This window comes from Macrobrachium rosenbergii, chromosome 3, assembly GCF_040412425.1.
Source record: "Macrobrachium rosenbergii isolate ZJJX-2024 chromosome 3, ASM4041242v1, whole genome shotgun sequence".
Lineage (NCBI taxonomy): Eukaryota > Metazoa > Arthropoda > Malacostraca > Decapoda > Palaemonidae > Macrobrachium > Macrobrachium rosenbergii.
In genome coordinates this window covers 36,769,175-36,792,253 of record NC_089743.1, presented here as the reverse complement: position 1 = coordinate 36,792,253, position 23,079 = coordinate 36,769,175, and the positions used below count along the sequence as shown (strand labels likewise).

Sequence of the window (23,079 nt, the reverse complement as noted above, 5' to 3'; positions counted from 1 at the left end):
AGCAAAAAGGTTCCAAATGTGTAACAGGAGGCAAACAGTTGCACCAGGAATCTATTGTTAGGGAAGGGTGTAAAGTAGGGTGGGAGAGAGAGAATATGAACGGATGTATAGTACCAGGAATGAAAGGGGTTACAGCTAGGGGCCTAAGGGACACTGCAAAGAACCTTAAGTAATGCTTACAGTGCACTGCATGAGGTGCACTGACGGCACTACCCCTCTACGAGAAGTAAGAACCCAACAAATTAATTAAAGCCTAAGTACTACGCCTTGCAGAATGTGCCAACAAAATGCAAAGTGAGATTACGTTCCAGAAAATAGTTAGTGCAACCGTGATTTTAAACCGGGATGTTGCTATGGAACGATAAAAAACACATAAGACATTGAGGGAGGGAACCCCATCAGACCTATATTTCACAGATGACATCGGCCACCTACTAATTGGCAAAGGAACTCGATGAAGTTATAACCCCAAACTTTCCATCAAAATGCTCAGTATAGAAGTCATCGGTTTCCTCCATAGCACAGAACCAGAAAACATCATCGCCTCTCTCGACGTAGAGAGTTGGTTCACGAACAACGACTTTTGTCAATCATCAAAAACCACGTATATACGCGAGGTACAAAGGTGATATTATCATGACAATGAAGGATAAAGACGAGCCCACAAAATTAGCCAAAGAATTTAAGAAGAATTCCTCCCTAGATTTCACCATAGAATTCAGCAGGGAGAAAACTCTTCCTTTCCTAGATATCCACATAAAACAAAAAAGATGCCTGTGTTAATTAGGAGAGCTGTAACCCACCTTGAATTCAAGAGCCAAACAGCTCTTGACAAACAATGGATTTCAAGATAAACTGATCGAAGAAGTAACAAGAAGAAGAATCGAATAGTTCTACACCAACGAAACCAGCAAATCAGGTGGCGACAATAAAAAAATATCACTATTTATGATCGAACCGGATACAGAGATAGATTTGAGGAGGAGAAAAAGCCGATCACCAACATAATCAAGAGAAGAATATATTACCTAAAACCCCTTCGAACGGGGCAACTTATCCGTTGAAATTGCTGTTTCCAACAGCCATTTAATAAAGGATTATATAAGCTGTGTTGTTTATTTCAAATCATTCATATGCAAGGCCATAATAATATATCACATTATAAACCTTCATATGTATATATATATATATATATATATATATATATATATATATATATATATATATATATATATATATATATATATATATATAGGTATTATATATAGTATATATATATCTGCGCACGCATTTAATCAAGCTCCTCAAATGACTAACCGGCATCTTATTTACTTGTTATTTGACGAACCACCACAAGACGTCTCAGGGATCCCATCCTGCCTGTGACTTTTATATAGTATTTATTGTGTTGAGCCGTGAAATTGACGCATTTTAGGTAAGGTTTAGTTAATGCAGTTCACTGAATGAAAAATGATGTTAATTCATAGTTCATAAATACTGTCTGGTTAAGACGTATTTATTGAAATAAGTTGGTGATTTTCGCTAGGGAAGATGGAGGAAATTAGGGAGTCTCTGTTCAGAACCGGTTCTCCGCGATTTGCATGTTATTTTATCTGAAGCAACATTATCATTAGGACATTATTGACATAGAGTCGTATTTAAGAACATCAGGATGATTTAACAGCATGAGGAGGATTTTCATTAAAATTTTGCAGTTTACAGCCTAAAATGATGGCTCTTTGTTCCTGTGGCCTTAACCCCTCCCCGTCAATGTATTTGTTATACAGGTATTTTTTTATTGTATTAATTAGTGATATTTTCACCAGAATGGAGGAAATTATCGAGTCTTTGTTCAGAACCCGGGTTATTTCGCGATTTATGTTATTTTATCTGAAACAACATTAGGTTTTCTGTTAGGATGATTATTGATTTTGAGTTTATTTAAGAACATCAGGATGATTTAACATAAAATGAGGAGGATTTTCATTAAAAATTTCCATATAAGTTAGGCAAAACTGTAATTATTTTGGCGTCTTTTGCTATGGAGTGGCCTTAACCCTTCCCCTGACAAGTCAATTTATTAATTTTATACAGTATATCATTTTTGTTATTTGCGATGGAAATAATCTCAAAATATTAAATCACATCATAATACAACAGAAAAACGGCAATTTTGTCCATATGAAATAATACCAGCCTAGTCGAACCTGGCCAAGAAATGGATGAGACTTTAAGAAATGTCAACAACTAAGGTTGATGATGGGCGATATAGGCCTACTCATTCCGCAACATTTAAATTTTCTCTTTATTTTGTAAGCAAGTAATTTTATTTTAAGCCTTGATTTGACAAGTATAAAACAAATCTATGTAATTAGGCTTATGAGCTGCTTGCTTCGTTTTAGTTTTTAGATTCTGCTACTGATTTTGGCCACCAGCCTAATTATGTATACTGTCCGTGAGATTAAAATTCTATATTTAATTTTGTTGCTTCTGTGGTTTCTTTAAATAAAAAAAAAGACTGGTTTTTGCATGACAGTTTTAACCTAACCTTTGGCTCTATATAATTGTATTTAGGAGGCCATATCAACTGTGTGACATCTCAGTGCAGTTATATGCCAGTTGTCAAGCTGTGGAAATAGGCCTAGCCATGGACTTTCTTTAAATGTACATTTTTTCTCTTTAAAATGTGTGTAAGTACTGGTACCCTTAAATCAGGTTAAACTAATTAGAAATGTAAAATGTGTGTAAATACTGGTACTCTTAAATCAGGCTAAAATTAGAAATGTAAAATGTTTGTAAATAATGGTACTCTTAAATCAGGCTAACCTAATTAGAAATGTAAGTTACTACCTAACCTAACCCATTTATCATAGGTTTTTACAAAGGTATGCTGTACTAACTGATTTCATGTGCTTTTTATTATTTTCATTAAACCTTGCCTGTGCAAATGCAGTTGAGTAATAGTCAATTCTAGAAACTGTTTTGTTAAATTCTTACATCCTATTTTATTGGGAGTTAACTATAGTCTGTGGGAGTATATGATGCTTACTTTTACAACTTGCGCAGTTGCCAAAGTAACTATGACACTTTTTGGCAGATGACAGTCTTCTTCAGTGCCATTAACGTTGTAGTTATGGGATGCAAGCTGGCCACCATATATATGCCCACATTACTCAGACATTGACCTGAACCATTTTACAGTACTCTGACCATCACAGGTTTGCATTTGAGATTCTTTGCATGAATGTAGGCTACCTGCTGCATTGCTAAGAAAGAATTTGTAAAATACTTTGCCATAAGTAACTGATACTGGGCAGCTGTTTAATGAATATACAGTTGCCAAAGACTGAGGTCAAACAGTGAAACATTGTAAATATGGTGAGAAATAGAACTCAAGATCAAGTGGTATGTCATTAAAAGCAGTTTTGCACAAGTAAAGAATTGCAAGTCAAGCTTTGTTTCTTAATGAAATGCCTTGTCTGACTTGGTTGCAGATTGGTGTGGATTGGAGATCTCTCCAATGGCCAAATCATGACCTTTTGGGTAGGTATTGCTTGAATGCCTAGGTAGCATGCGAATTGTCTGTGAAAGTGGATTAGGTGGAATAGTTTGTGAGGATGATCTAGGAGCCCAGGGAACAGGCTTATATCCTGGATGTATGGATGCAGTCCAATGCATGAGGGGTGAACTTGAACACTCTCGCAGCTGCTTTCGAGGTTCAGGTAATTTTCCATGGAAGGGGAGGCTGACAGGTTTTAGTGTTTATACAGTTCTTCATCTTCAGTGGTTGGAGTGGCTGTCTGCATTGGTATGTGCACCATAAGAAACTTTTTGTAGGGGGTTAGTGCTGTCATTGCACCTTCCAGGGTGCATTGTAGGCATTACTTGAGGTTCCTTGCAGCATCCCTAAGGCCCCTTGTGCTGTACCTCCTTTCATATTCTCATTCTTCCATCTTATTATCCACCCTCTCCTAAAAATGATTTCATAGTGCAACTGCAAGGTCTTCCTTCTGTTACACTCTTAGAACCATTTTGCCCTCAATTTCCCTTTCAGTGCTAAATGTCCTCATAGATCCCAGCCCTTGGCCTTTGGCCTAAATTTAATATTCCATTCCACCCTTAGAAACTTCCATCATGAATTTTATGTGGATATGATGACCTGGAAAACTGTTGGCAATGATGCCTTGTTTGTTTCAGTTCAGTAGTTGAGAACCTGCCTGGCTCTGCATTCACACTTGGCTGCTGAGTGCAAGGGTCAGGAGGAGTTTGGTGTGACCTGTCTTGTGTTCATACTTCTTGTGTGATAGTTCAGGGGAGTCTCTGGTGAGTGTCATAAGGGCTTATACCAGCCAGTGGAATGGAGGTGAAATCTGAGATAAGATGACAAAAGACAGGTACAGCGTAATGTCTTGGAAAGTTTAAAATTCAAGCATGGCGTCTTTATGCATTACCCTACGGTGCCCTACTGTGTTGTGCTGTGGGATGAAGCAATTTAATGACCCCATTTGGATCACTGCTTTTTTTTTTTACAGTGATCTCTGCCCATCAGTTAACTTATGTAAAAGTGAGTAAAGCTTAATAGGAGAATTGTCAGTTATCCTTGGCTGTAGTTATAAAAGATTGTTTGTCCAGATAACTAAGCTCTGAACTCTCATGGGACTGGCCAGACTTTGCTGTAATTATAGGTACCCACTCAGAGGCTATACAGCAAAACAGAGTAATTTGATTTTTTAAGTAATTTATGTGAGTGGTCTTAGAATTAGGGTCCTTTCTTTACCCATGAATGCTGGGGACCATAGTCGTTGCATGTTACAGTATTTTATGTAAGGAAATCGAATTGATCCCTTTGTGTGGCAGACAGGTTGCCAGATAGTTGTCTGATGTACAGTACATGTACCTTTTATTCATTGTAGGGTATGGATACATCCATGTAGGTTTTTGATTTTTAAAATTAAACAGTAAATTTATACACTAGTAAATATACAGTTTAGCATCGTTTATTTGCTGGGGTAGGAACCCACAGTAGTATTGTACTGTAATTGTACATAAGTATAAAACTATATGGAAGTATTATGCACAATAATCTTTGTCTTTCTTGTCAGCTATACTGCTGTTAAGGCTATGAACTAAAGGGATGGGGGGTGGCCACTTGTGGTACTGTTTTTTAGTGATTAGGTACTTAGCTGTAGTATATCTTTATCAGCATGTGGTTGAATTGTCAGCTGGAGCTAGAGTGGTTTCCATTCATAGTGTTGGGAACGAGTCTCTTGTATGATTTACCAAATATCAGTTGAATTTTTTTTTTTGGTCTTCCTTAATGCATTTGGTATTTATACATCATTGTATGCATGGGAGTTAGTTTTACATAAAAAAAAGTAGTAGAATCTGAACCTCCTTTGTTCCTTGGTTGTAGATTACTCAGTTTTGTATCTCATTTTAAATGAACTCAGAGTTTCTTTGTTTTAATTTCAGATGGCTCCCAGTGTGGTGGCTGTAGATCTTTTTGCAGCTGGTGCTGTGGAATGCTTGGATGACAGATGGTGACATAGATAGTGGTCCCTAAGGCAAGTCTGGATTCCTCTTTTGTCTCTTTACTACATTCTTGCCTCTGGCCGCCTTTTATTGCTGAATTTAGTGGCCATGCACAAATTCAGAATGGTTCGGTGTGTTGTTAGTGAAAAACTTTTGAAGATTTAAAAAGTCCATCTGACAAATTTCAATATTATTGGGCTGTTGGAGGAAGAATGTATTAGTAGGAAGTATACAGGGATTTTGTTATGCACTCTATTATTGAATGCCATTCTAGCAGTTTAACTTAATAGAAAGGTTCAGTCAAAGGGGAATTTTTGAAAACTGGGTAATCTTAGACTTTGTGAAAGTTACTTTCGATCATCTTACTAGAAATCTTTTATCCTCAGGAAAGTAAACCTTTATTAGTAACATTCTGTACACCTCAGTATTTTAAAGATATTAAGTGTGAATTCAAGACAGAACAGCCAAAAAATGTGACATTTCAGCTAACAGAAAATCTGTCAAGAACTCTGTCACAATAGCCCAGCCTACCAAAACAGTATGTTCATTATCAAGTAACTGCTGTCATCATACACAAGACGTCCAAAAGTACCGTAATGTGTGATGCGTGTAACTACAGTATATAATGAATTTTGTGCATATATTGTTACTTGCAAGCCGTGGCCATACAACATGCTGTAATAAGTTGGCTGACAGTAATAAAAAAAAAATTGAGAATGAAAAGATTGGGAATACTAACCTTAATTATATCCTTTCATCAAGTTACTGTAAGGCGTGATTATACTCGGTTAACCATTAACTACATTTACTCAACAAATAATGACTATAGCTCACAAATTAATTATAACCATGGGCACACGTGGGTATTAACTGATACAAATAAGTAAGTATTTAACGGTGCTGTGAAAGAGGAAATTCCTTTGTCCCGTCGCATGTGGATGTGTCCAGGTGACAAATGAGAGTACAAGCTGAGATTTGTCCTACATCACACACAATAAAGGCATCCCTCTGAAAGAAAGAAGTGTTGAATTAACCATAGGAATAGCATGCATTGAGGCCCTTACTAGCTCTTGCTCTGAGCACCCGCTAGCTCCCACGAGTGCCTGCTAGCTACCACAGATGCCCGCTAGCTACCACAGATGCCTGCTAGCTACCACAGACGCCCGCTAGCTTCCACGAGCGCCTGCTAGCTACCACAGATGCCCGCTAGCCCCCACGAGCGCCTGCTAGCTACCACAGACGCCCGCTAGCTCCCACGAGTGCCTGCCAGTCACGAGCTCTTATCTCAGTTGGCGCCCAGCACTTCTGGCGCCAGCTACAGCTTGACACCAGATCATTCTCTGAGCATTCAATCCCCTTCCAGCTCTGTGGGAGGTCTCTGTGCTTTTGTAGTTTTTCAGAGGACTATCCTCTACATATGGTGATAGAGAGAGGATGGTGGGTAGACGAGAGATGTAGGTGCAGGCAGAGGAGAGAGACTCTTAAGCAGTTTCACATCACTTGAGCATAAGTTGCAGTCAGTAAGTCAGTGTTATACGGCAAGATCCGTTTCATTCGCTCACTAAAACATATTGCCCTCATGGACTTCTAATTTAGGACCCAATCAGGATTAAGAGAGCTGTTTGCCTTCTTTTAAGTAAAGCTAAGGACGTCATAGTAGCCTCTACCTCTTTAGCTTGCATACATTTCATGCCTCATACATCCATTCTGCCTTCGAACTATTGGGAATCGTTTTCTCTCCATTTTTCATGGAAGCTGAACAGTGTTGAATCTCTCAGTGCCTTTAGACTATTTCTAGTGACTGGCATGGTATCATGGAAGGAAGCGTAGAGTTCTTTTTCCTACTATCTCTTCACCTTGTAATAAGGTGTCAAGTTTTTTTGCGGAGCCAGGGGGTACTGTACATTGTACCTGAAGCACGCACCACTCTGATTGGATGGTTTGTGGTTTTATCGCAGCGTAGGTGACAATGTTGTCTGGTTGTTGTTATTTGATGCTACGCCTAGGACAAGGGCGAGCACCTATCATGCTTTGCTAGCCATCGGAGTACTTCCTTCACTGCAGAGTTCCCACTAAGTAGGAGGTGACCCATGGCTATACTGCCACGCCACTACAAGTTAAGATGAGCACCAACCAGAGGCAGCATCCCAGTAGTTCTCTTATCTGATAGGTAACGACAAGCATTGGTTTTCAATGCTAGCTGTTTTTTCTGTTTTCAAATTCATTACATACTTAATGTTTTTGGAGTAGAATATGTCCATGTATCCCACCTATCAATGTGGGAATCAGCTATGTAATTATTTGGTAAGTTACTTATATATAAAAGAATAAAATGGTTCCTCGCTGGGTGAGCGAGTTCCGTTCTCCGCTACCACTCTGTTGATCGCGAGTTTGAATCTCCGACCGACCAGTGAAGAACAAGAGGAATTTGTTTCTGGTGATAGAAATTCATTTCTCGCTGTAGTGTGGTTCGGATTCCACAATAAGCTGTAGGTCCCGTTGCTAGGCAACCAATTGGTTCTTAGCCACGTAAAAATAAATCTAATCCTTCGGGCCAGCCCTAGGAGAGCTGTTAATCAGCTCATTGGTCTGGTTAAACTAAGATATACTTTTTACTTATATAAAAATGACATTATTATAATAAAATAAAATTTTATATATACTTACCATGTAATTACATGATCGAAGCCCTCCCTCCTCCCCGCTGATGGACTTAAGACATGAACAGATTGAGGTTACCTGCTAAAGTCGTTCCTAATATTCCCACTAGTGTTACCCGGGAAATTTTTAATTCAAGCTGCGGTGTACGTGAACTAAAAGCTATGTAATTACTTGGTAAGTATATGTAAAACTTTATTTTATTAAAAAAATTTCATTTTCGGCCAAAGGCCAAGAGCTGGAACCTCATATAAGCTCACTCAGCGCTGAAAGGGAAATTGAGATTTTAAAGGTTTGAAATGTGTAACAGGAGGGAAACCTTGCAGTTGCACTATAAAACTAGTGTTAGGAGAGGGAGGAAAGTAAGGTGGAAGAAAGAGAAAATGAACCAAGGTACTATACAGTAAAAGGACTGGAAAGGGTTGCAGCTAGGGGCCGAAGGGCACTCCAAAGAACCTTAAGTAATGCATACAATGCACTGCATGAGATGCACTGATGGCACTATCCCCCTACACAGGATGTTTATAAGGAAGAGATTGAGGTTTGTCAAGTTTCACAACTTGTGAAGAGCAACTTTGTCACAATGTAGCACATTTATCAAGAATGCTGTACCATTGACATACATAAGACTTGATCCCTAATCTTTATTTACAGCATACAACACTCCCAGGCCTGTTATTTGCATGGTCAGCAGTCTCCTTGTATTTTTTAAGTTATGTTTTTATCTATTTACTTATTAATTAATTTTTTTTAATAACTGGTCTACTTTTAAATTTTCTATTACCTTCTGTTCTTTCTGTATTTCCTATTTTCTTTTGTTACACCATATTCTTTGGAAGCTTGAATATGAATTCACTGACCCCATGGGCTTGTTCCTTATGAATAAGTGTTTATCTTGTGGATAATAATAATAATAATAATAATAATAATAATAATAATAATAATAATAGGATCTGTTTGAGTCATGTTTATTTCACAGGATTGCATTCTCCAGTATATTCTTCCATATGTGTGTGTGAGTTGACACTTTCATAAAATGGATGTACTTAACTTTCAAGTGCTGTGAAGGCCTACTGTGTGTACTTGCTAAGATAGAGTTCTGAGTGCTTCTTATTCATGGTTTGTGTGTGTTGATTTGCCAAAGTCTAGCAGCGACAAATAAGTAATTTATATAACTTTTTTGCGGATTCTGTATGTGTATTGCAATACACTGACCAAAACTTTCTCACCTTTTCCAGGACACTTACGGAGTGAATGTGGTAAAATGCTTTCAAGTGAAATAGTTATAGAAGATGCTTCAAGGCACCTGACCCCTGAATTTAAGGAAGACAATGGGTATGAAGAAGAAGAAGAAGGTAGATTGAAGGCACATCTTCATGTTGACCTTGGCCTGCTCCAGAGCTGCACAGTTGATGAAGGGTCATGTGGCATTTCAGTCCTGATTCATTAGGTTAGTGTGTCTGGGATTTCCTACATGAAAGTGACACATGTGATGTTTAATGGGTTTTGTGTTACAGAAACATTGTATTTACAGTAATGCTAAGTATATGTATGTTTTTTGTATACATTACCTAGAAAGAAGGCTTAAAGTACATCAAAGAACTAACAAGGGAAGAAAGTATGGTTACAGTACGGTACAGAAACTAAGTACATAACAGTATTACAGTACATACAGTATAAGCAGTGCAAGAACTGTCTTTTATGTGATATTTTTCATTATGAAATATCTTCACTGATAAATGCAGACTGTTTATGGAGGTGAGTCAGGTTATCACACAGAGATCTGACAGACAAAATCTTGAGTTAAATGTAAAAATAGGGGTGGAAAATAATTATACCATAGTGGTTTTAAGATTAAGAATGATGCTAGTCTGTTAATATACAGTATTTTGTATGTCTGTTTGGTTTTAGTTTCTTCATCGTTTTATTGAGCTACAAGTTACAAATGGTGTTCCTTATCACGTTTGTGTATCAGGTTTTATTACGATTTTTACATTCAGTTCATTGTCGTACTCAGACCTTGTTGGGATATGGCTGTTTCAGTAATGGAACTCCTATTGTATGTGTGAAAACTCACTTTTTTTGTGTGCCTGTAGAAGTCCAGTCTCAGGGAGAATGACACCTTCATGAAGGTTATGCCAACAGTTCCCTATCCTAACCTGTAGTGTGTTTTTAGATAACCAAAGTAGTTATTCATTCTTTGGGCAATTCCTTGTGCGTACGTCACTGTCATCTCCTCCTCCTCCTCCCAGTTCATCATCCTTAGTTATTTCAGTGAGTGGCATCATCCCCTACTTTCAGTTGAGTGGTGCATTGGTTTTTCTGTCTTGCTATTCATGACTGTCATGTTAGCTTACTTATCATGGTTAGTGGCCTTATGCCAATTGGTCACTGCATAATCGTATTCTTAAATCTTGGATATTGATAGTCTGTACTGTGGCATTCCACAACCAACAGTGTTAGATCTCTTCAAGGTGTGGTGAGGTACTGTTGTTGTTTTCCTGTATGACCAAAATGTGTTTTAGAGAATCAAGTAAAAGTGCAGATATTGCTCATATGAGAGTGTCCAAACCTTGCCACTCTGATTGGTCAACATCTGAAGTACAGACACAGGTTTTGCCTATTGCTAAGCCATTGTTTAGGTACTTGGAGCACTCAATCAGGATATTGGTTTTGCTCCCCTTAACTGATAAGAGCATAAAAGGAATGTGATGATTTTTCAGCTTGGAGAACTAAATATTATTTGTGAATTATTTCCAGTATATGAGAATGGTTGTAATCAAGACGTAAGGGTTGCCCTGAAGTACAGGGATCAGATGGTTTGTTGAATTACAAAATGGGGTATGGACCTATTTTCATTTGTTGATATTTATATAGCCTGTTTCTGATGATAAATGCAAGTGATACAAATATATGTTTATTTGGCTGAAAATTGTTTTGGTAAACTGGTGCTTAGAATTGTGTAACACCCAGATGGGAAGTGGTCACTGATCATGCAAACTCTGCAATGCATTTTTTTTTTTTTTATTAAACATGCTGAATAAATACCCTTACAACTTGAAGCTAAATGTCAAACATTTAAACTAGTTGTGACTAAACCCTAAACCATTAGTTGTCAGTGAAGAGTAAAAGTCACATATAACAGTACACTGTACCTCAAGTGATTGAATTTGTTAGGAACTTTGGTAACTAAAAGGTATATAAGACCATAGTATGATAGAGGATAACATTGAATTGGAGTATGTAATACAGTACCACATGAGTGTCAGAGTTGCTGAGGATCAGGGTTTGATTAAAAAACTGAGAATTACCCCATATAACATTTTAGATACTTTCAGAAATGGCAGCATCTTTCTTTTGACTTTATCAAACACTTGGTTAACTTTGATTGGTTTCAAGCACTGCATTGCCTTTATCCATTTCATGGATCCTGTTGGTTTCTCCATCGTTGCTATTTGGCAAGAAATTCTTCTTTATGGGAGTGCCCATACACCCTGCCTTAACTTAAGAATATATCTGGTATGGAAAGTACAAGGATCTCCTATAAAATAGAGGTGAAGAAAGGTTTTTCAATGTTTGTATAGTTTCCTGCAGCTACTACACAAATGGTATTCGTGGCTGTTCCATTTTAAGAAAAATTTAAACAATACTGTTAAACAAGATGTCAACAAAAGACATGCAATTTAAACTGAATTGAGAAGGAGAGTCAAGATATTTAGATACTGAGGTACCCCACATAATGGGAAACACTCAGCTGATAGAACAGTTGTCCTCAGGTCTTTCTTCTATTCAAACATGCCTGTGACTGCTCCTTTTGGGGAATAGGCAGACGTATATATAGCAAGTAGCTACATACTGTAATCATCATTGTTTGGATAGTTATCAACAGAACATAAACTTCTCTGGTTAGAACAGGTTTTACAAAGCAAAAGTAGTTTTGAAAGTTTCAGAAGTTTTGCAGATTACAGTATAATACTGTACATTATTATTGAATAATCATTCATTCCTTTCATAACATACCCCTGTGGGAGAGACAAGGTATAGACAACAATTGCAGATACCTTTGAGGTGAAGCACAATTGGTGGTTAGATGAAAGTTTACAAAATGCTGTCATGTAAGAGGTCTTGGAGAAATGAAGACTGGAGAAGTTGGATCAATAAGAAGATTAAATTTTGTTGGAAAGAGAGAGAGAGAGTCAGTTGAATAAGTAACTCAGGCCCTATACAGTGTAGGGACCAGACTTCAAGGCAACAGATGGTGAATCAAGAACTCTGAGGGTTGGTATTAAAGGAAGCACAGTAACAGCCAAAGCCATTAACATGGTATAATCATTGAGATTCATTTTTATTGTATTTGACTGCATATCCTTATTGAACCATAGGCAATCTCTCTCTCTCTCTCTCTCTCTCTCTCTCTCTCTCTCTCTCTCTCTCTCTCTCTCTCTCTCTCTCTCTCTCTCTCTCTCTCTCTCTAAGTAGCACAATACACCACTTTGAATAATGACCTATCTCTCAGACTTGTTTAGTTTCCCAAAGGTACAACTCTTCTCATCCTTTACTCTGGTCACTTCACTACTGATTGTCAGACTACTACTACTACTGCATACATGATTTTTCTTCATTAAATTTTCAACAAAATGTTGATAATAAAGTGTCTTTCAGAACTCTGTGAGAGAGTGTAAAATGAACTCCTTGGTTATTTTAATGGTAATAATAATAGGAGGCAATGATGGTGAGGCTTAGTTTCAAAGAGCAGAAGTCACTGTGAATGAACATTGAATTCGCTTTGTTCTTGTAAACAGTTATTGTCTTGAGGGCATACTGTTAAGTCATAGAAGTGTATGATGAGTGTCATTTGCAGCAGGGGACAGTAGCAGAGGAAGTTGGGTTGGCAGGTGGGACATGGGTGGATATAAAGAGAACTACAGTAAATGGTTTGGTTGAACTACCTTATAAATGTGACAGTTAATCATCTTGTACATGTGAGAAGAGTAGTATTAGAATTGGGAAGAAAATTCACTTCGCATAGCAATGAAGGAGTAATATCAGTTACCATTTACACTGTATAAACTTTATTAGAGGTTTTTAGAAAATGATTTGCAGTGTGGTGTAAAAATGACTGTCTTGTATCTGATACTAAATGAGAACTGCATTCCAGGTGCTGAGTTTTCAATGCAACAAAATTCTACAAGCAAATACATCTGCCATCGGAAGACGGAGTCATCAGAGTTTTTCCACAGCTTGATATTTTGTTTGTTTATATAGAGATTTTCTCTTGTCTCTCTCCGCTTAGCAATTGTGTTGGAATATATATATTCATATGAATTGTAAATCCTTTATTTTTACTTGTGCCTTAGCATCAGTGTTGGCCTACAAATGCGGTAATTGCGATGACTAGCCAAGTGGTGTTAAAAGAGTGAGTGTTTGTGTGGCCTTCACTTGTGAAAGACACTCTTCCCCCATATTAGATGCTTGCTCTGATGTCCTCAGTCCCTTTTGCACATGTGACGTGTATAGGGTGCTTATTTGACTGTGTTCTTCGTCACTTCACTTACATATTGCTGCTGGTGAGTAAAATCGAAGTATCAGTCAATTGCATAGTATTTCTTTCATCGTCCTACATTACCTGGTAAATAGGAATGTTTTTGTAATGCCCACTAGGTCAGCATCCAGATATGAAGAAGGCTCCCCACCAAAATTGAAAGAGGAATGGATGGCAGGACTTGTTTTGCATCATAGTTGCTGTTCCAGATTCTGTGGTTGGTCCCAGTGACAGGATGTTTGTGAACGTTCAGTAGAGTCAGAAATTTTAAGAGTGGACATGTTGGTCATTGATCCCTGGTTCAATTTGAAGCATTATCCTGTCAGCATCATTTTGGATGCTCTGCTGTCTTAACCACTGGGGAGAATGGAAACTGGTGATCTACCTGAACCGCTGTTGAAGTATGACATGGTCTTCCTGCTGGTGTCAGTTTGGAAGTTGCAACAACAGGATGTAATGCGCCCATAAAATGCCATGCACATTGCCATATTATTTCTGACTTTGGTCGACAGTGGCTTTATTTCATTTATCTCTTACTCTTGTTTACTTTTTAATATTTCCCTATCTCCAATCTCTTATTTCAGTAAATACTTTCTGTTCTCAGGAAGTTTACTTCGCAGATAAATTGTCTGTTAGGCTTAATGAAAATTTTTGCTCACCTTCAGTAATGTTAAGATGTCCTATTTTCTAATCACAGTACCACAATAATTTGAAAGAAATGGTTTATATTGCTGAATTCTTGCTGAATATGAAAAGAGTTTTATGTTTCACAGGTTCAGAGCTCTTTGTCTTTGTCCCTGTTCTTTCTCCTTGCTTTCTTTCTTTAATTTAATTCTTTCTTTCCCTTATATATGTCCTGTTTTCTTCCACATTTTATACATTTATATTTTTATCGCTGGGAGTGCCTTCATCTCAGTTCATCTGACTGGTGCATATCTTGTGTCTGCAGATAGGTTTGAGGAAGGAGACCATTGATAGACAAAATGGGAAGGCAGGGTGGAACTTCCCTACCCTATGGAGACCACACCAATTAGTATAACCATCAGATTTATCTATAGTAAGTTTCCTGATTGCCTAGGCACAAGTGAAAATAATAAGTTTTTCATGAAACTGTGACAATTATGGTTTTAAGACTAAATTGGTGTTTTTAAATACATTTGTGTGTTTTACATTGTAATGGCAAAAAGGATAAGTAATTATTTTGGCTGTCTGAACATATTTGTGATGCTTTTCTTTATAGAATTAATGGAGTAAGATTGTTTTCATTGTAACTCTTAGCCCACAAGCAGGCATTTAGTTGTCAGGCAGTATACAAAATAACAAAATGTTCCTCACAGTCGTGGATGCACATTAAAAATGGTAAGCAAATTGGCAATTATGTATATGTAGCTTATGTGTAGTAATTGCTTAATTTCAACCTTGTCTCATTATGCCAGATGTTCCGTGAGTAGTAAAAGTTAAGTGAGAGAATTTCAGTTATATATGAGTAATTTAGATGACAGTAACTCCGTGCAAATATTTAGTAAATCTTAGAAAGTTAGTGCTTCACAGTCTCGAAATTTTAGCAAATTAGAAATTGTTTAGAGGAAATTTGATTGGTAAAGAAGACTCTTGGCTCTGTAGCAAATGTAAAACTGTATTTCTGGTGCTTATTTGCAAATGAAAGTATTTGGTGTTTTGCCATATTTAGCTTTGAAGGAAGTGTTAGACGTGTCCCTGGGAGGGAAAACATTGTAGCAAGTGCTGCATCATTCATTATTCTAGATGTGTAACAACTTAAGATACTATATAGTAGAAGGTTTGATTTTCTAAAAATTCAGTTATACTTTCTGAATTATATATTTTGCCCACAGAAAGAAAAGATTTGTGGGAAAACCTCTGAGTGTAAGGGATTGAGAAGTCTTAAATCATTATTCTTGTTAAGCTATTGAATGCTAAATGCTGTTAATGTCGTAAAACCAGATTAAGACAAAAGAAGCTGATTCCTTTTGTCAGGTTTCAGAAGAGTTTTCTCCATTTTCTTCCCTGTATGTACTTCTAAACCGTAGGGCCCCCATAGGGTGGTAGTGGTGTCAGTGCACTCACACAGTGTGCTGTAAGCATCCCTTGAGGTTGTTTGCAGCGTCCCTTTGGCCCCTAGCTGCAACCCCTTTCATCCTTTAACTGTACCTCCATTCATATTCTCTCTCTTCCATCTTACTTTCCACTCTCTTCTAACAATTATTTCATAGTGTAACTGCGAGGTTTTCCTCCTATTGCACCTTTGTAACCTTTTACTCTCAATTTTCCTTTCAGCACTGAATGACCTCATAGGTCCCATGCCCTAGGCCTTCTGTCTAAATCGTATATTCTGTATACCATACGTGGTTAGAGTCATCAGCGCACCCCACATGGAGTCATCTTAGAGTTCTTTGTAGTGTCCCGTCAGCCACTAACTGCAATCTGTTTAATTACTTCTACTGTATCTCAGTTCATATCAGTCTTCCATCTCACTTTCCACCCTCTCCTAATTGTTTCATAGTGCAACTGCAAGGTTTTCCTCTAGTTACACCTTTAAAACTTGTTTACTCTCAATTTCTCTTTCATTGCTGAATGACCTCATCACAGGGCCCAGCACTTGGCATTTGGCCTAAATTTTATATTCCGTTCCATCGATGGACTTCTAGCCTGACTTACCCTATGGTCCTAGTCCTCAGATATCTTCAGCTTCACTACTCTCACATTTAGCATTTTCTTGCTGCTCTTTCCTTTTCATCTTGAAGATTTTATCACCTGTCCACATCTCTTCTCTGTTCTCAGTTAGGGAATGATTGCCTGAACCCAGACTAGCCACAAAGCACAGTCATTTTTTATCTTGTCTTATCAATTTCCCCTCCTTTTTCTTTCTTTGTCAATTTCTCCTCCATTTTCTTTCGTTATGTCCTCTTTTGCTGTTTCCAGTAACGAAGGTTTTGGATAGACATTGTAAATTCATACTCTTCTCTCCAGTATTCCTTTAATATCTTAACATTTGAGCCAGATTATGGCTCATATATTATTTGGGATGAATCTTACCTACTGATAAAGATAGCTTACATCTCCTCTCTGATAGGCGGGGAGGTATAAGCTATCTTAACAGTAGGTAAGTATCCAAATAATAAATTTTATTATGAAAATTTGTATTTTCTTTAATGACTGCTTTCTCAGTTCCAGCCTCACAGCATAATCATTCTCAAAGATAACAGAACTGCCTCTCCACTTTGCATTATGCTCCATGTTGAGGTCCTTTCCTCACACCATTGTGCTATGGGACAGTCTCTCTGAGAACTTCTGTACTTTAACAGGGTTTAAGCTTATACAGTTACCTCTTGATGAAGATTGTTTTGGGGTATGTTTCCTAGTACTAAGCCAAATTGACTGTCCTCAGTTTTTCGACCTATCTCTCTTTTGTCCTCTCACACTTTTATACCATATTCCAACAGTCTTATTCTTCTGCATTTTATACTTTGTGATGTGTCTGTTTATTTTGCCCCATCTCCTTTAAAGTACTACTCAAGTTTATCAGATCTTTTTGTACTGTATAGCATTTTTCTTGTTTTTTGTTATTCAGTCATTATTTCTTACTCTTTGTTTTCTCTTTTGTTATTGGTATTCTGTTCTGTGGAATCTTCCCCTTGCAGGTCAGTGCTTTCAAGGATTGTTCCAAGTGAAGATTCACTTATTGTGAAAGGTATTATTATTATTATTATTATTATTATTATTATTATTATTATTATTATTATTATTATTATTTTACTGAAGGTAAACCCGTATTCATATGGAACAAGCCCACAGGGGCCATTTACTTGAAATTCAGGCTTTCAAAGAATATGGTGTTCGTTTGAAAGAAGTTATAGTCGATCATAGGATCATATTTATGAAAATTCGATGTATTCTGGTCAGCCCTTAAATAACTACAGTACATAGTTCTCCAGCTGGTTTGAACAAGCTGTGTGTTATGGTATTGCCTTCTGTCTTCAGATATCATGTTCTCTGTTGGCTCATGTCTTATCAGTATCCTGTTCATGTTCATTCTCTTAATAATTCAAAAGTCTTTGTACTGCTACCATTCCTCTATTTTTTTTTTCTTATTTCCTTTCCTTCTGCTTTCTTTCATTTTGCAATTCATTTGTCTTTACTCATCCAGGTTTCTGTGCCAAGCATATTTTTTTTTTTTCATTCTCGTCTCATCAACATCATCATTGCCTCCTGGGCACCCTCCTTTTCCCCTCAGTGCACCTCATGTGGTGCAATGTAGGCATTACTCAAGGTTCTTTGCAACGTCCCTTCGGCCCCCAGCTACAACCCCTTTCATTTCTTTGACTGTGCCTCAGCTCATATTCTCTTTCTACCATCTTACTTTCCTCAACTCTCGCCTAACAATTGTTTCGTAGTGCAACTGCGATGTTTCCCACTGTTACACCTTTCATTCCTTTTACTGTACCTCTATATAATTCTCTTCCTTCCATCTTACTTTCCTCAACCCCCTCCTGACAATTGTTTCATAGTGCAACTGCGAGGTTTTCCTCCTGTTGCACTTTTGTAACCTTTTACTCTCAATTTTCTGGTCAGCGCTGAATGACCTTGTAGGTCCCAGCACTTGGGTTCGGCCTAAATTGTATACTGTATCATTTCTCAATAATTGCACCAGTTTCTTCAAGTGCATACTTTCATAATCTCTCTATTGGTTTAGTCTGAGACTTTCAAAGTTATTCCTTTGAGGGGCAACTACAGTAATTGTGGTAACATTCCTTTATTAAATGTTTTCTTGATTCGTTATTAGCATTTTTGCCATTGTTTTAGCTAGATGCAGAAACCATTAATCTAAACTGTTCATGCTAGCAATGCAGTTGTTCCTGTATTTAGGAGAACTTATATTTTGTGCGAGGTGCTACAGGTTGTGTGCTGTCGTTTTTTAATATTCAATAACTTTGGCCTTAATAGTGATTTGATACAAGATGTTGATATTTTTTATGTAATTAAACCTTCACCTCTAGCGTGAAATCTGGTTTGGGTTTACTTTCTTGCCTAAAATGGCATTCAAAAGAGGACTTCCAGTGAACTTTCATGTCAGAGTTGGCTTGAATTTTGTCCACAGAATTCTTATCAACAACTAGTGACGTTTTAGCACCCAAGTTTCACTTTTATGGATTGATATATAACGGGTTCATTAAAAAATACTCATAGTAGCATGAGTCTTGAAATGAAGCAACAAATCCACAGGTATTTATGGGTATAAATATATTTAAAAATAAATCTCTAGAGAGAGCTTTTGGGAATCTGTTCGATTCCCCTTTTCAATCTGATATTGAGAAGGGGAATCTAACAAAATCCCGAAAGTTCTCTGTGCAGATTTATTTTTTAATATATGTATACCCATAAATAACTGTGGATTTGTTTGTCCAGCAAGTTCATTCCACACTTGTCTGCTACTTTGCTCTTTTTACCCCACTTCCCCTTTGATCGAGGCCTTTGTTGGTGTCCTTCCTCTCCTCATTTCCATACCAATGAATTTTCACACTAAATGCTCAGCTTCTTTCTCATCACATGTCAGTCTTTGATTTTGAGCTCTTGGAATCCCAAGCATCTGTGCCTGGTTGTTAAACTTCTCAGTTCCAGAGGTTCTTTATTGCTCACACCGTTGGACAGTAGAGCAGTCTCCCTGAGGATGTTGTGCAATGGAACCTCAAAAGTTCAAGCTAAGATGCAATGCTTTACTACCCTAAAGCAATTGTCCCTGTATTCTATAATTGACTTAGATTTTTATCTTTTATTTATTAATTTAATTTCTAATAATCTCATTTCTAATTTTAATATTACCTGTAATAAGAATAATGCATAACACTGCCTTATGAATTTTTTTTTTATAACAAAAGCTATTGGAGATTTTGTAGTAGCCATAGGGTTGAGGGTATTAATAACCAAAATACATCATACATTTGTAAGAGATGTCGTATTGTGTTATGTAATCATTAATATATCTGTCTAGAGTGACTGCTATGTCATCATTATTGTTGAGAAAGGAAACACAAGAGTTGTAAAGGTTTTACATGTTTATCTATCTCCAGATATGTTTTCTTTGCAGCATCTTGTTTTTTCTTTCCTTCTTGATCACAGAATAATGTATTTTATCTTGACTTGGAAAATGTAAAAGGTTTGTTACGTGTTTAAGTACTGTATATGTAGAATTTTTTGCTTATTGCAAGTTATTTTAGTTTTCTTTTTAATAAATTTTTTTAAAGTTTTGTTAACCTCTCTCTCTCTCTCTCTCTCTCTCTCTCTCTCTCTCTCTCTCTCTCTCTCTCTCTCTCTCTCTCTCTCTCTCTCCAGAAATTAATTTTCGTACTTATTAATTTTCACATGTATTACAGCCTTCCTAGTTTTACCAAAGCCCTTTTTTGCTGGTCTGGGGTGGTGCTGTTATTGCACCTCACATGGTGCATTGTAGGCATTTCTTCAGGACCCTAGCTTTAACTCCTTTCATTCCTTTTACTGTAGCCCTGTTCATGTTCTTTATATCCCATCTTACTTTCCTCCCTCTCTGAACAATTGACTCAGTGCAACTGCAAGGTTTTTCTCCTGTTACACTATTAAAACCTTTTTACTCTGTTTCCCTTTCAGCTGTGAATGACCTCATAGGTCCCACCAGCGCTTGTCCATTGGCCTTGATTTCATATTCCTTTTTGCTGGTCAGAGCAGGGAGACCAGTTGTGCAGTTACTAGTCTAAAGTTTTTTACCAGATATTTCTGCTCCTATTTTAAACTAAGATATTTCCTGTTGATGTTTATTATAATGTTTGGTGTGTTTATTTATTGCAAGATATTTATCTTGCTGTCGTCGTCGTATTTCTTGTTTGTGCAAATGCAAATTAGCCTTGTGAATATGATTGAGCTGCAAGTAATTATAATGGGTGTTGGTTGAATTCTTTATTATACGAATTACAGAAACTGTTTTACATGTGTTTTCTCATTATTGTTTTTAAAAAGCTTTCTTCAGTGTTGTTTTGAAGCGTACATCATTAATTTTTTCATAACCTTGAGATCCAGGGTACAATTTCTTTTGTGTGCTTAGTTAATATTTTGGTATATGACGCTCCCTTGCTTTTTCTGAGGATATTGCAATAGCAAGCATTTTTGGTGTAACAAATCAATATGTATACCTTATGTATCTTATCATCCCCTTCCCTTTTGGTTGAACTAGTTTTCTTTTGCATTCCTCCCCACAGTGGGAATCTCATCTTTTCCCGAGGCATACTCACTTGGTAAATTTCATTGCATCGTGTAATTCACACAATATAAATAGCTCGCTTTAAAGCCTGCATCCCTCTCTGTTGTGACCAGAAGGTTTTTGCCTTGAGTTTTCCAATTCCTGCTGGTGTCCTGTAGGGATCTGTTTCTATTGTGCTTCGTTTCACAATAGTAAACATGTTATTCCTATCGAAGAGCACCAGCATGCGCCATCTGTTTACATGCAATGTTGTCACACTACACAGTACTGTAAGGTTTTCTTTCTTTTAACTGTAAGATTGTTGAATGGTCATCACGACACTAATATTGGTGCTGATTCTCATAAAAGTCCAAGAGACCGATGCTTTAGTAGTTGCCTTTTATTGCTTGTTTGTTAAGTTGCTACCAGTAATATTTTTCATTTGCTTGTGGAAGCTTGCTTGCTTTGGGAGCCAAGTGCCTAACAAGATTTAAATGTTTGTGTTTTATTGTTTTGAATATTAAAAATAATTGTAATAATATACGATTACTATCCATCCAATGATGGTTTCTGCTTGGAATTGAAACCCTTAGATGTGTCAGTTTTGGTAATATTAAAAGTAGATGCAGCAGTCCAGTGTCTCAGAGTAACCATATCATATCCTTGGTTAAGTTTGCTTCTAGGAGTTCATGTATCTCCCACAGATGTATGTGCAGCACTGATATATATGGGGATGGAAGCTGTTCTTCCTGGTTGAGTTGAATAATAGGCTTTGTTTATCAGTGACCAATCTCTTACTTGCAGCTTTCATTCATTTTAGCATTGCCACAATGGCCTGTATTCAAGGTGACCCAACATGACTTTGAAACATTTTGGCTTTAGACTCAGTAATTTCGTTTTCTTTACTTAGACCAGCATCCCTGGAGGGGCTGGTTAGTGGTGTCAGTGCACCTTACTGCAGTGCACTGTAGGCATTACTTAGGTTCTTTGCAGCTTCCCTTCGTCCCCTAGCTGCAACCCCTTCCATTCCTCTAACTAACCCGTTCATATTCTCTTTCTACCATTTTACTTTCCTAACAACTGTTTCATATTGCAACTGGGGGGTTTTCCTCCTGTTAAACCTTTCAAACCTTTTTACTCTAAATTTTCCTTTCAGCATGAAATGAGCTCACAGGTGCCAGCGCTTGGCTTAGACCTAAGTTTTATATTTCGTTCATTGTCCACAGACCAGCATAAAGGCATTGGTGAAAAGTTGAATTTTATCCGTGCAACAGGAAGATGTTAAAATTTTTTGCAATTTCTATTCTAGTCTGCATGTTTCTCTCACTTTTTGCCTGTTAACTTCTCTCCAACAGCCATGTTTATCAAAAGAAAGAAACCATTGATGCACAAAGGCCATTTTTGTCTGTCATGTCAGGTAACAAATTCCTGACTTCCAAATTAACTTCTATAGTGATTAATCAATAGGGGAACCTCACTAGTGAAGAATATGCCCTACATTATGTGAATTGCAGTGACCAGTGATATCTAGTCCTTTTTATTGTAATTATTTTGGTATTCTGCCGTCTGTAACCTCCAACGCAGTGATAGGTATTGATTACTGTGGCGTGCTTACAGTAGGTTGTCAGAGAGGCCGCTTGCAGTTCTCTCGTTTCCTGTAGACATTAAAAAAGCGCTAGTCTCTGCTATTTGTGAATGATGTTGTCCTGTGTATCGTTATTGTCCATTTGTGATTATAAGGGTGGACTTCTATTCAGTATAGTTCCTCTTTTCTCTAAGAACCTGTTTTCCCTGCAAAGTTTCATATTCATGATTTCTTAGGTCTGTTGTGTATTGCAATTTGATATAACCTTAGTCTCATACCTTGACACCTTAGATGATTTGACAGTTCAGGATAGCTAATTGTTTATGTATTTTTTACTTCATCTAAAATGCATTTTATAATTTGAGCTTTTTCTTGTTACTCTTCTTGTTGACACATCAGCTACTCAGGCTCAAAACAGCTAGCATTAACTGAACTTTGTCCTGTAGATAAGTGAGGCCAGTCTATATTTTCAGGGTTTTGTGTTATCAGTACCAGCTTCTTTTAAAAATCTACTGTATATAACAAGATAGTGTTCCA

General features: G+C 37.2%; 1 long non-coding RNA gene across 1 annotated transcript; it reads left to right on the top strand.

Annotated features, from left to right (window-relative positions):
• The first annotated feature begins 1,277 nt into the window (after nucleotides 1-1,277).
• On the top strand, nucleotides 1,278-15,928 carry LOC136854493 (uncharacterized). Its single transcript, XR_010857709.1, has 4 exons — nucleotides 1,278-1,435; nucleotides 5,473-5,564; nucleotides 9,429-9,640; nucleotides 13,349-15,928. It is a non-coding gene; the product is annotated as an uncharacterized lncRNA (long non-coding RNA).
• The last annotated feature ends 7,151 nt before the right edge of the window (nucleotides 15,929-23,079 follow it).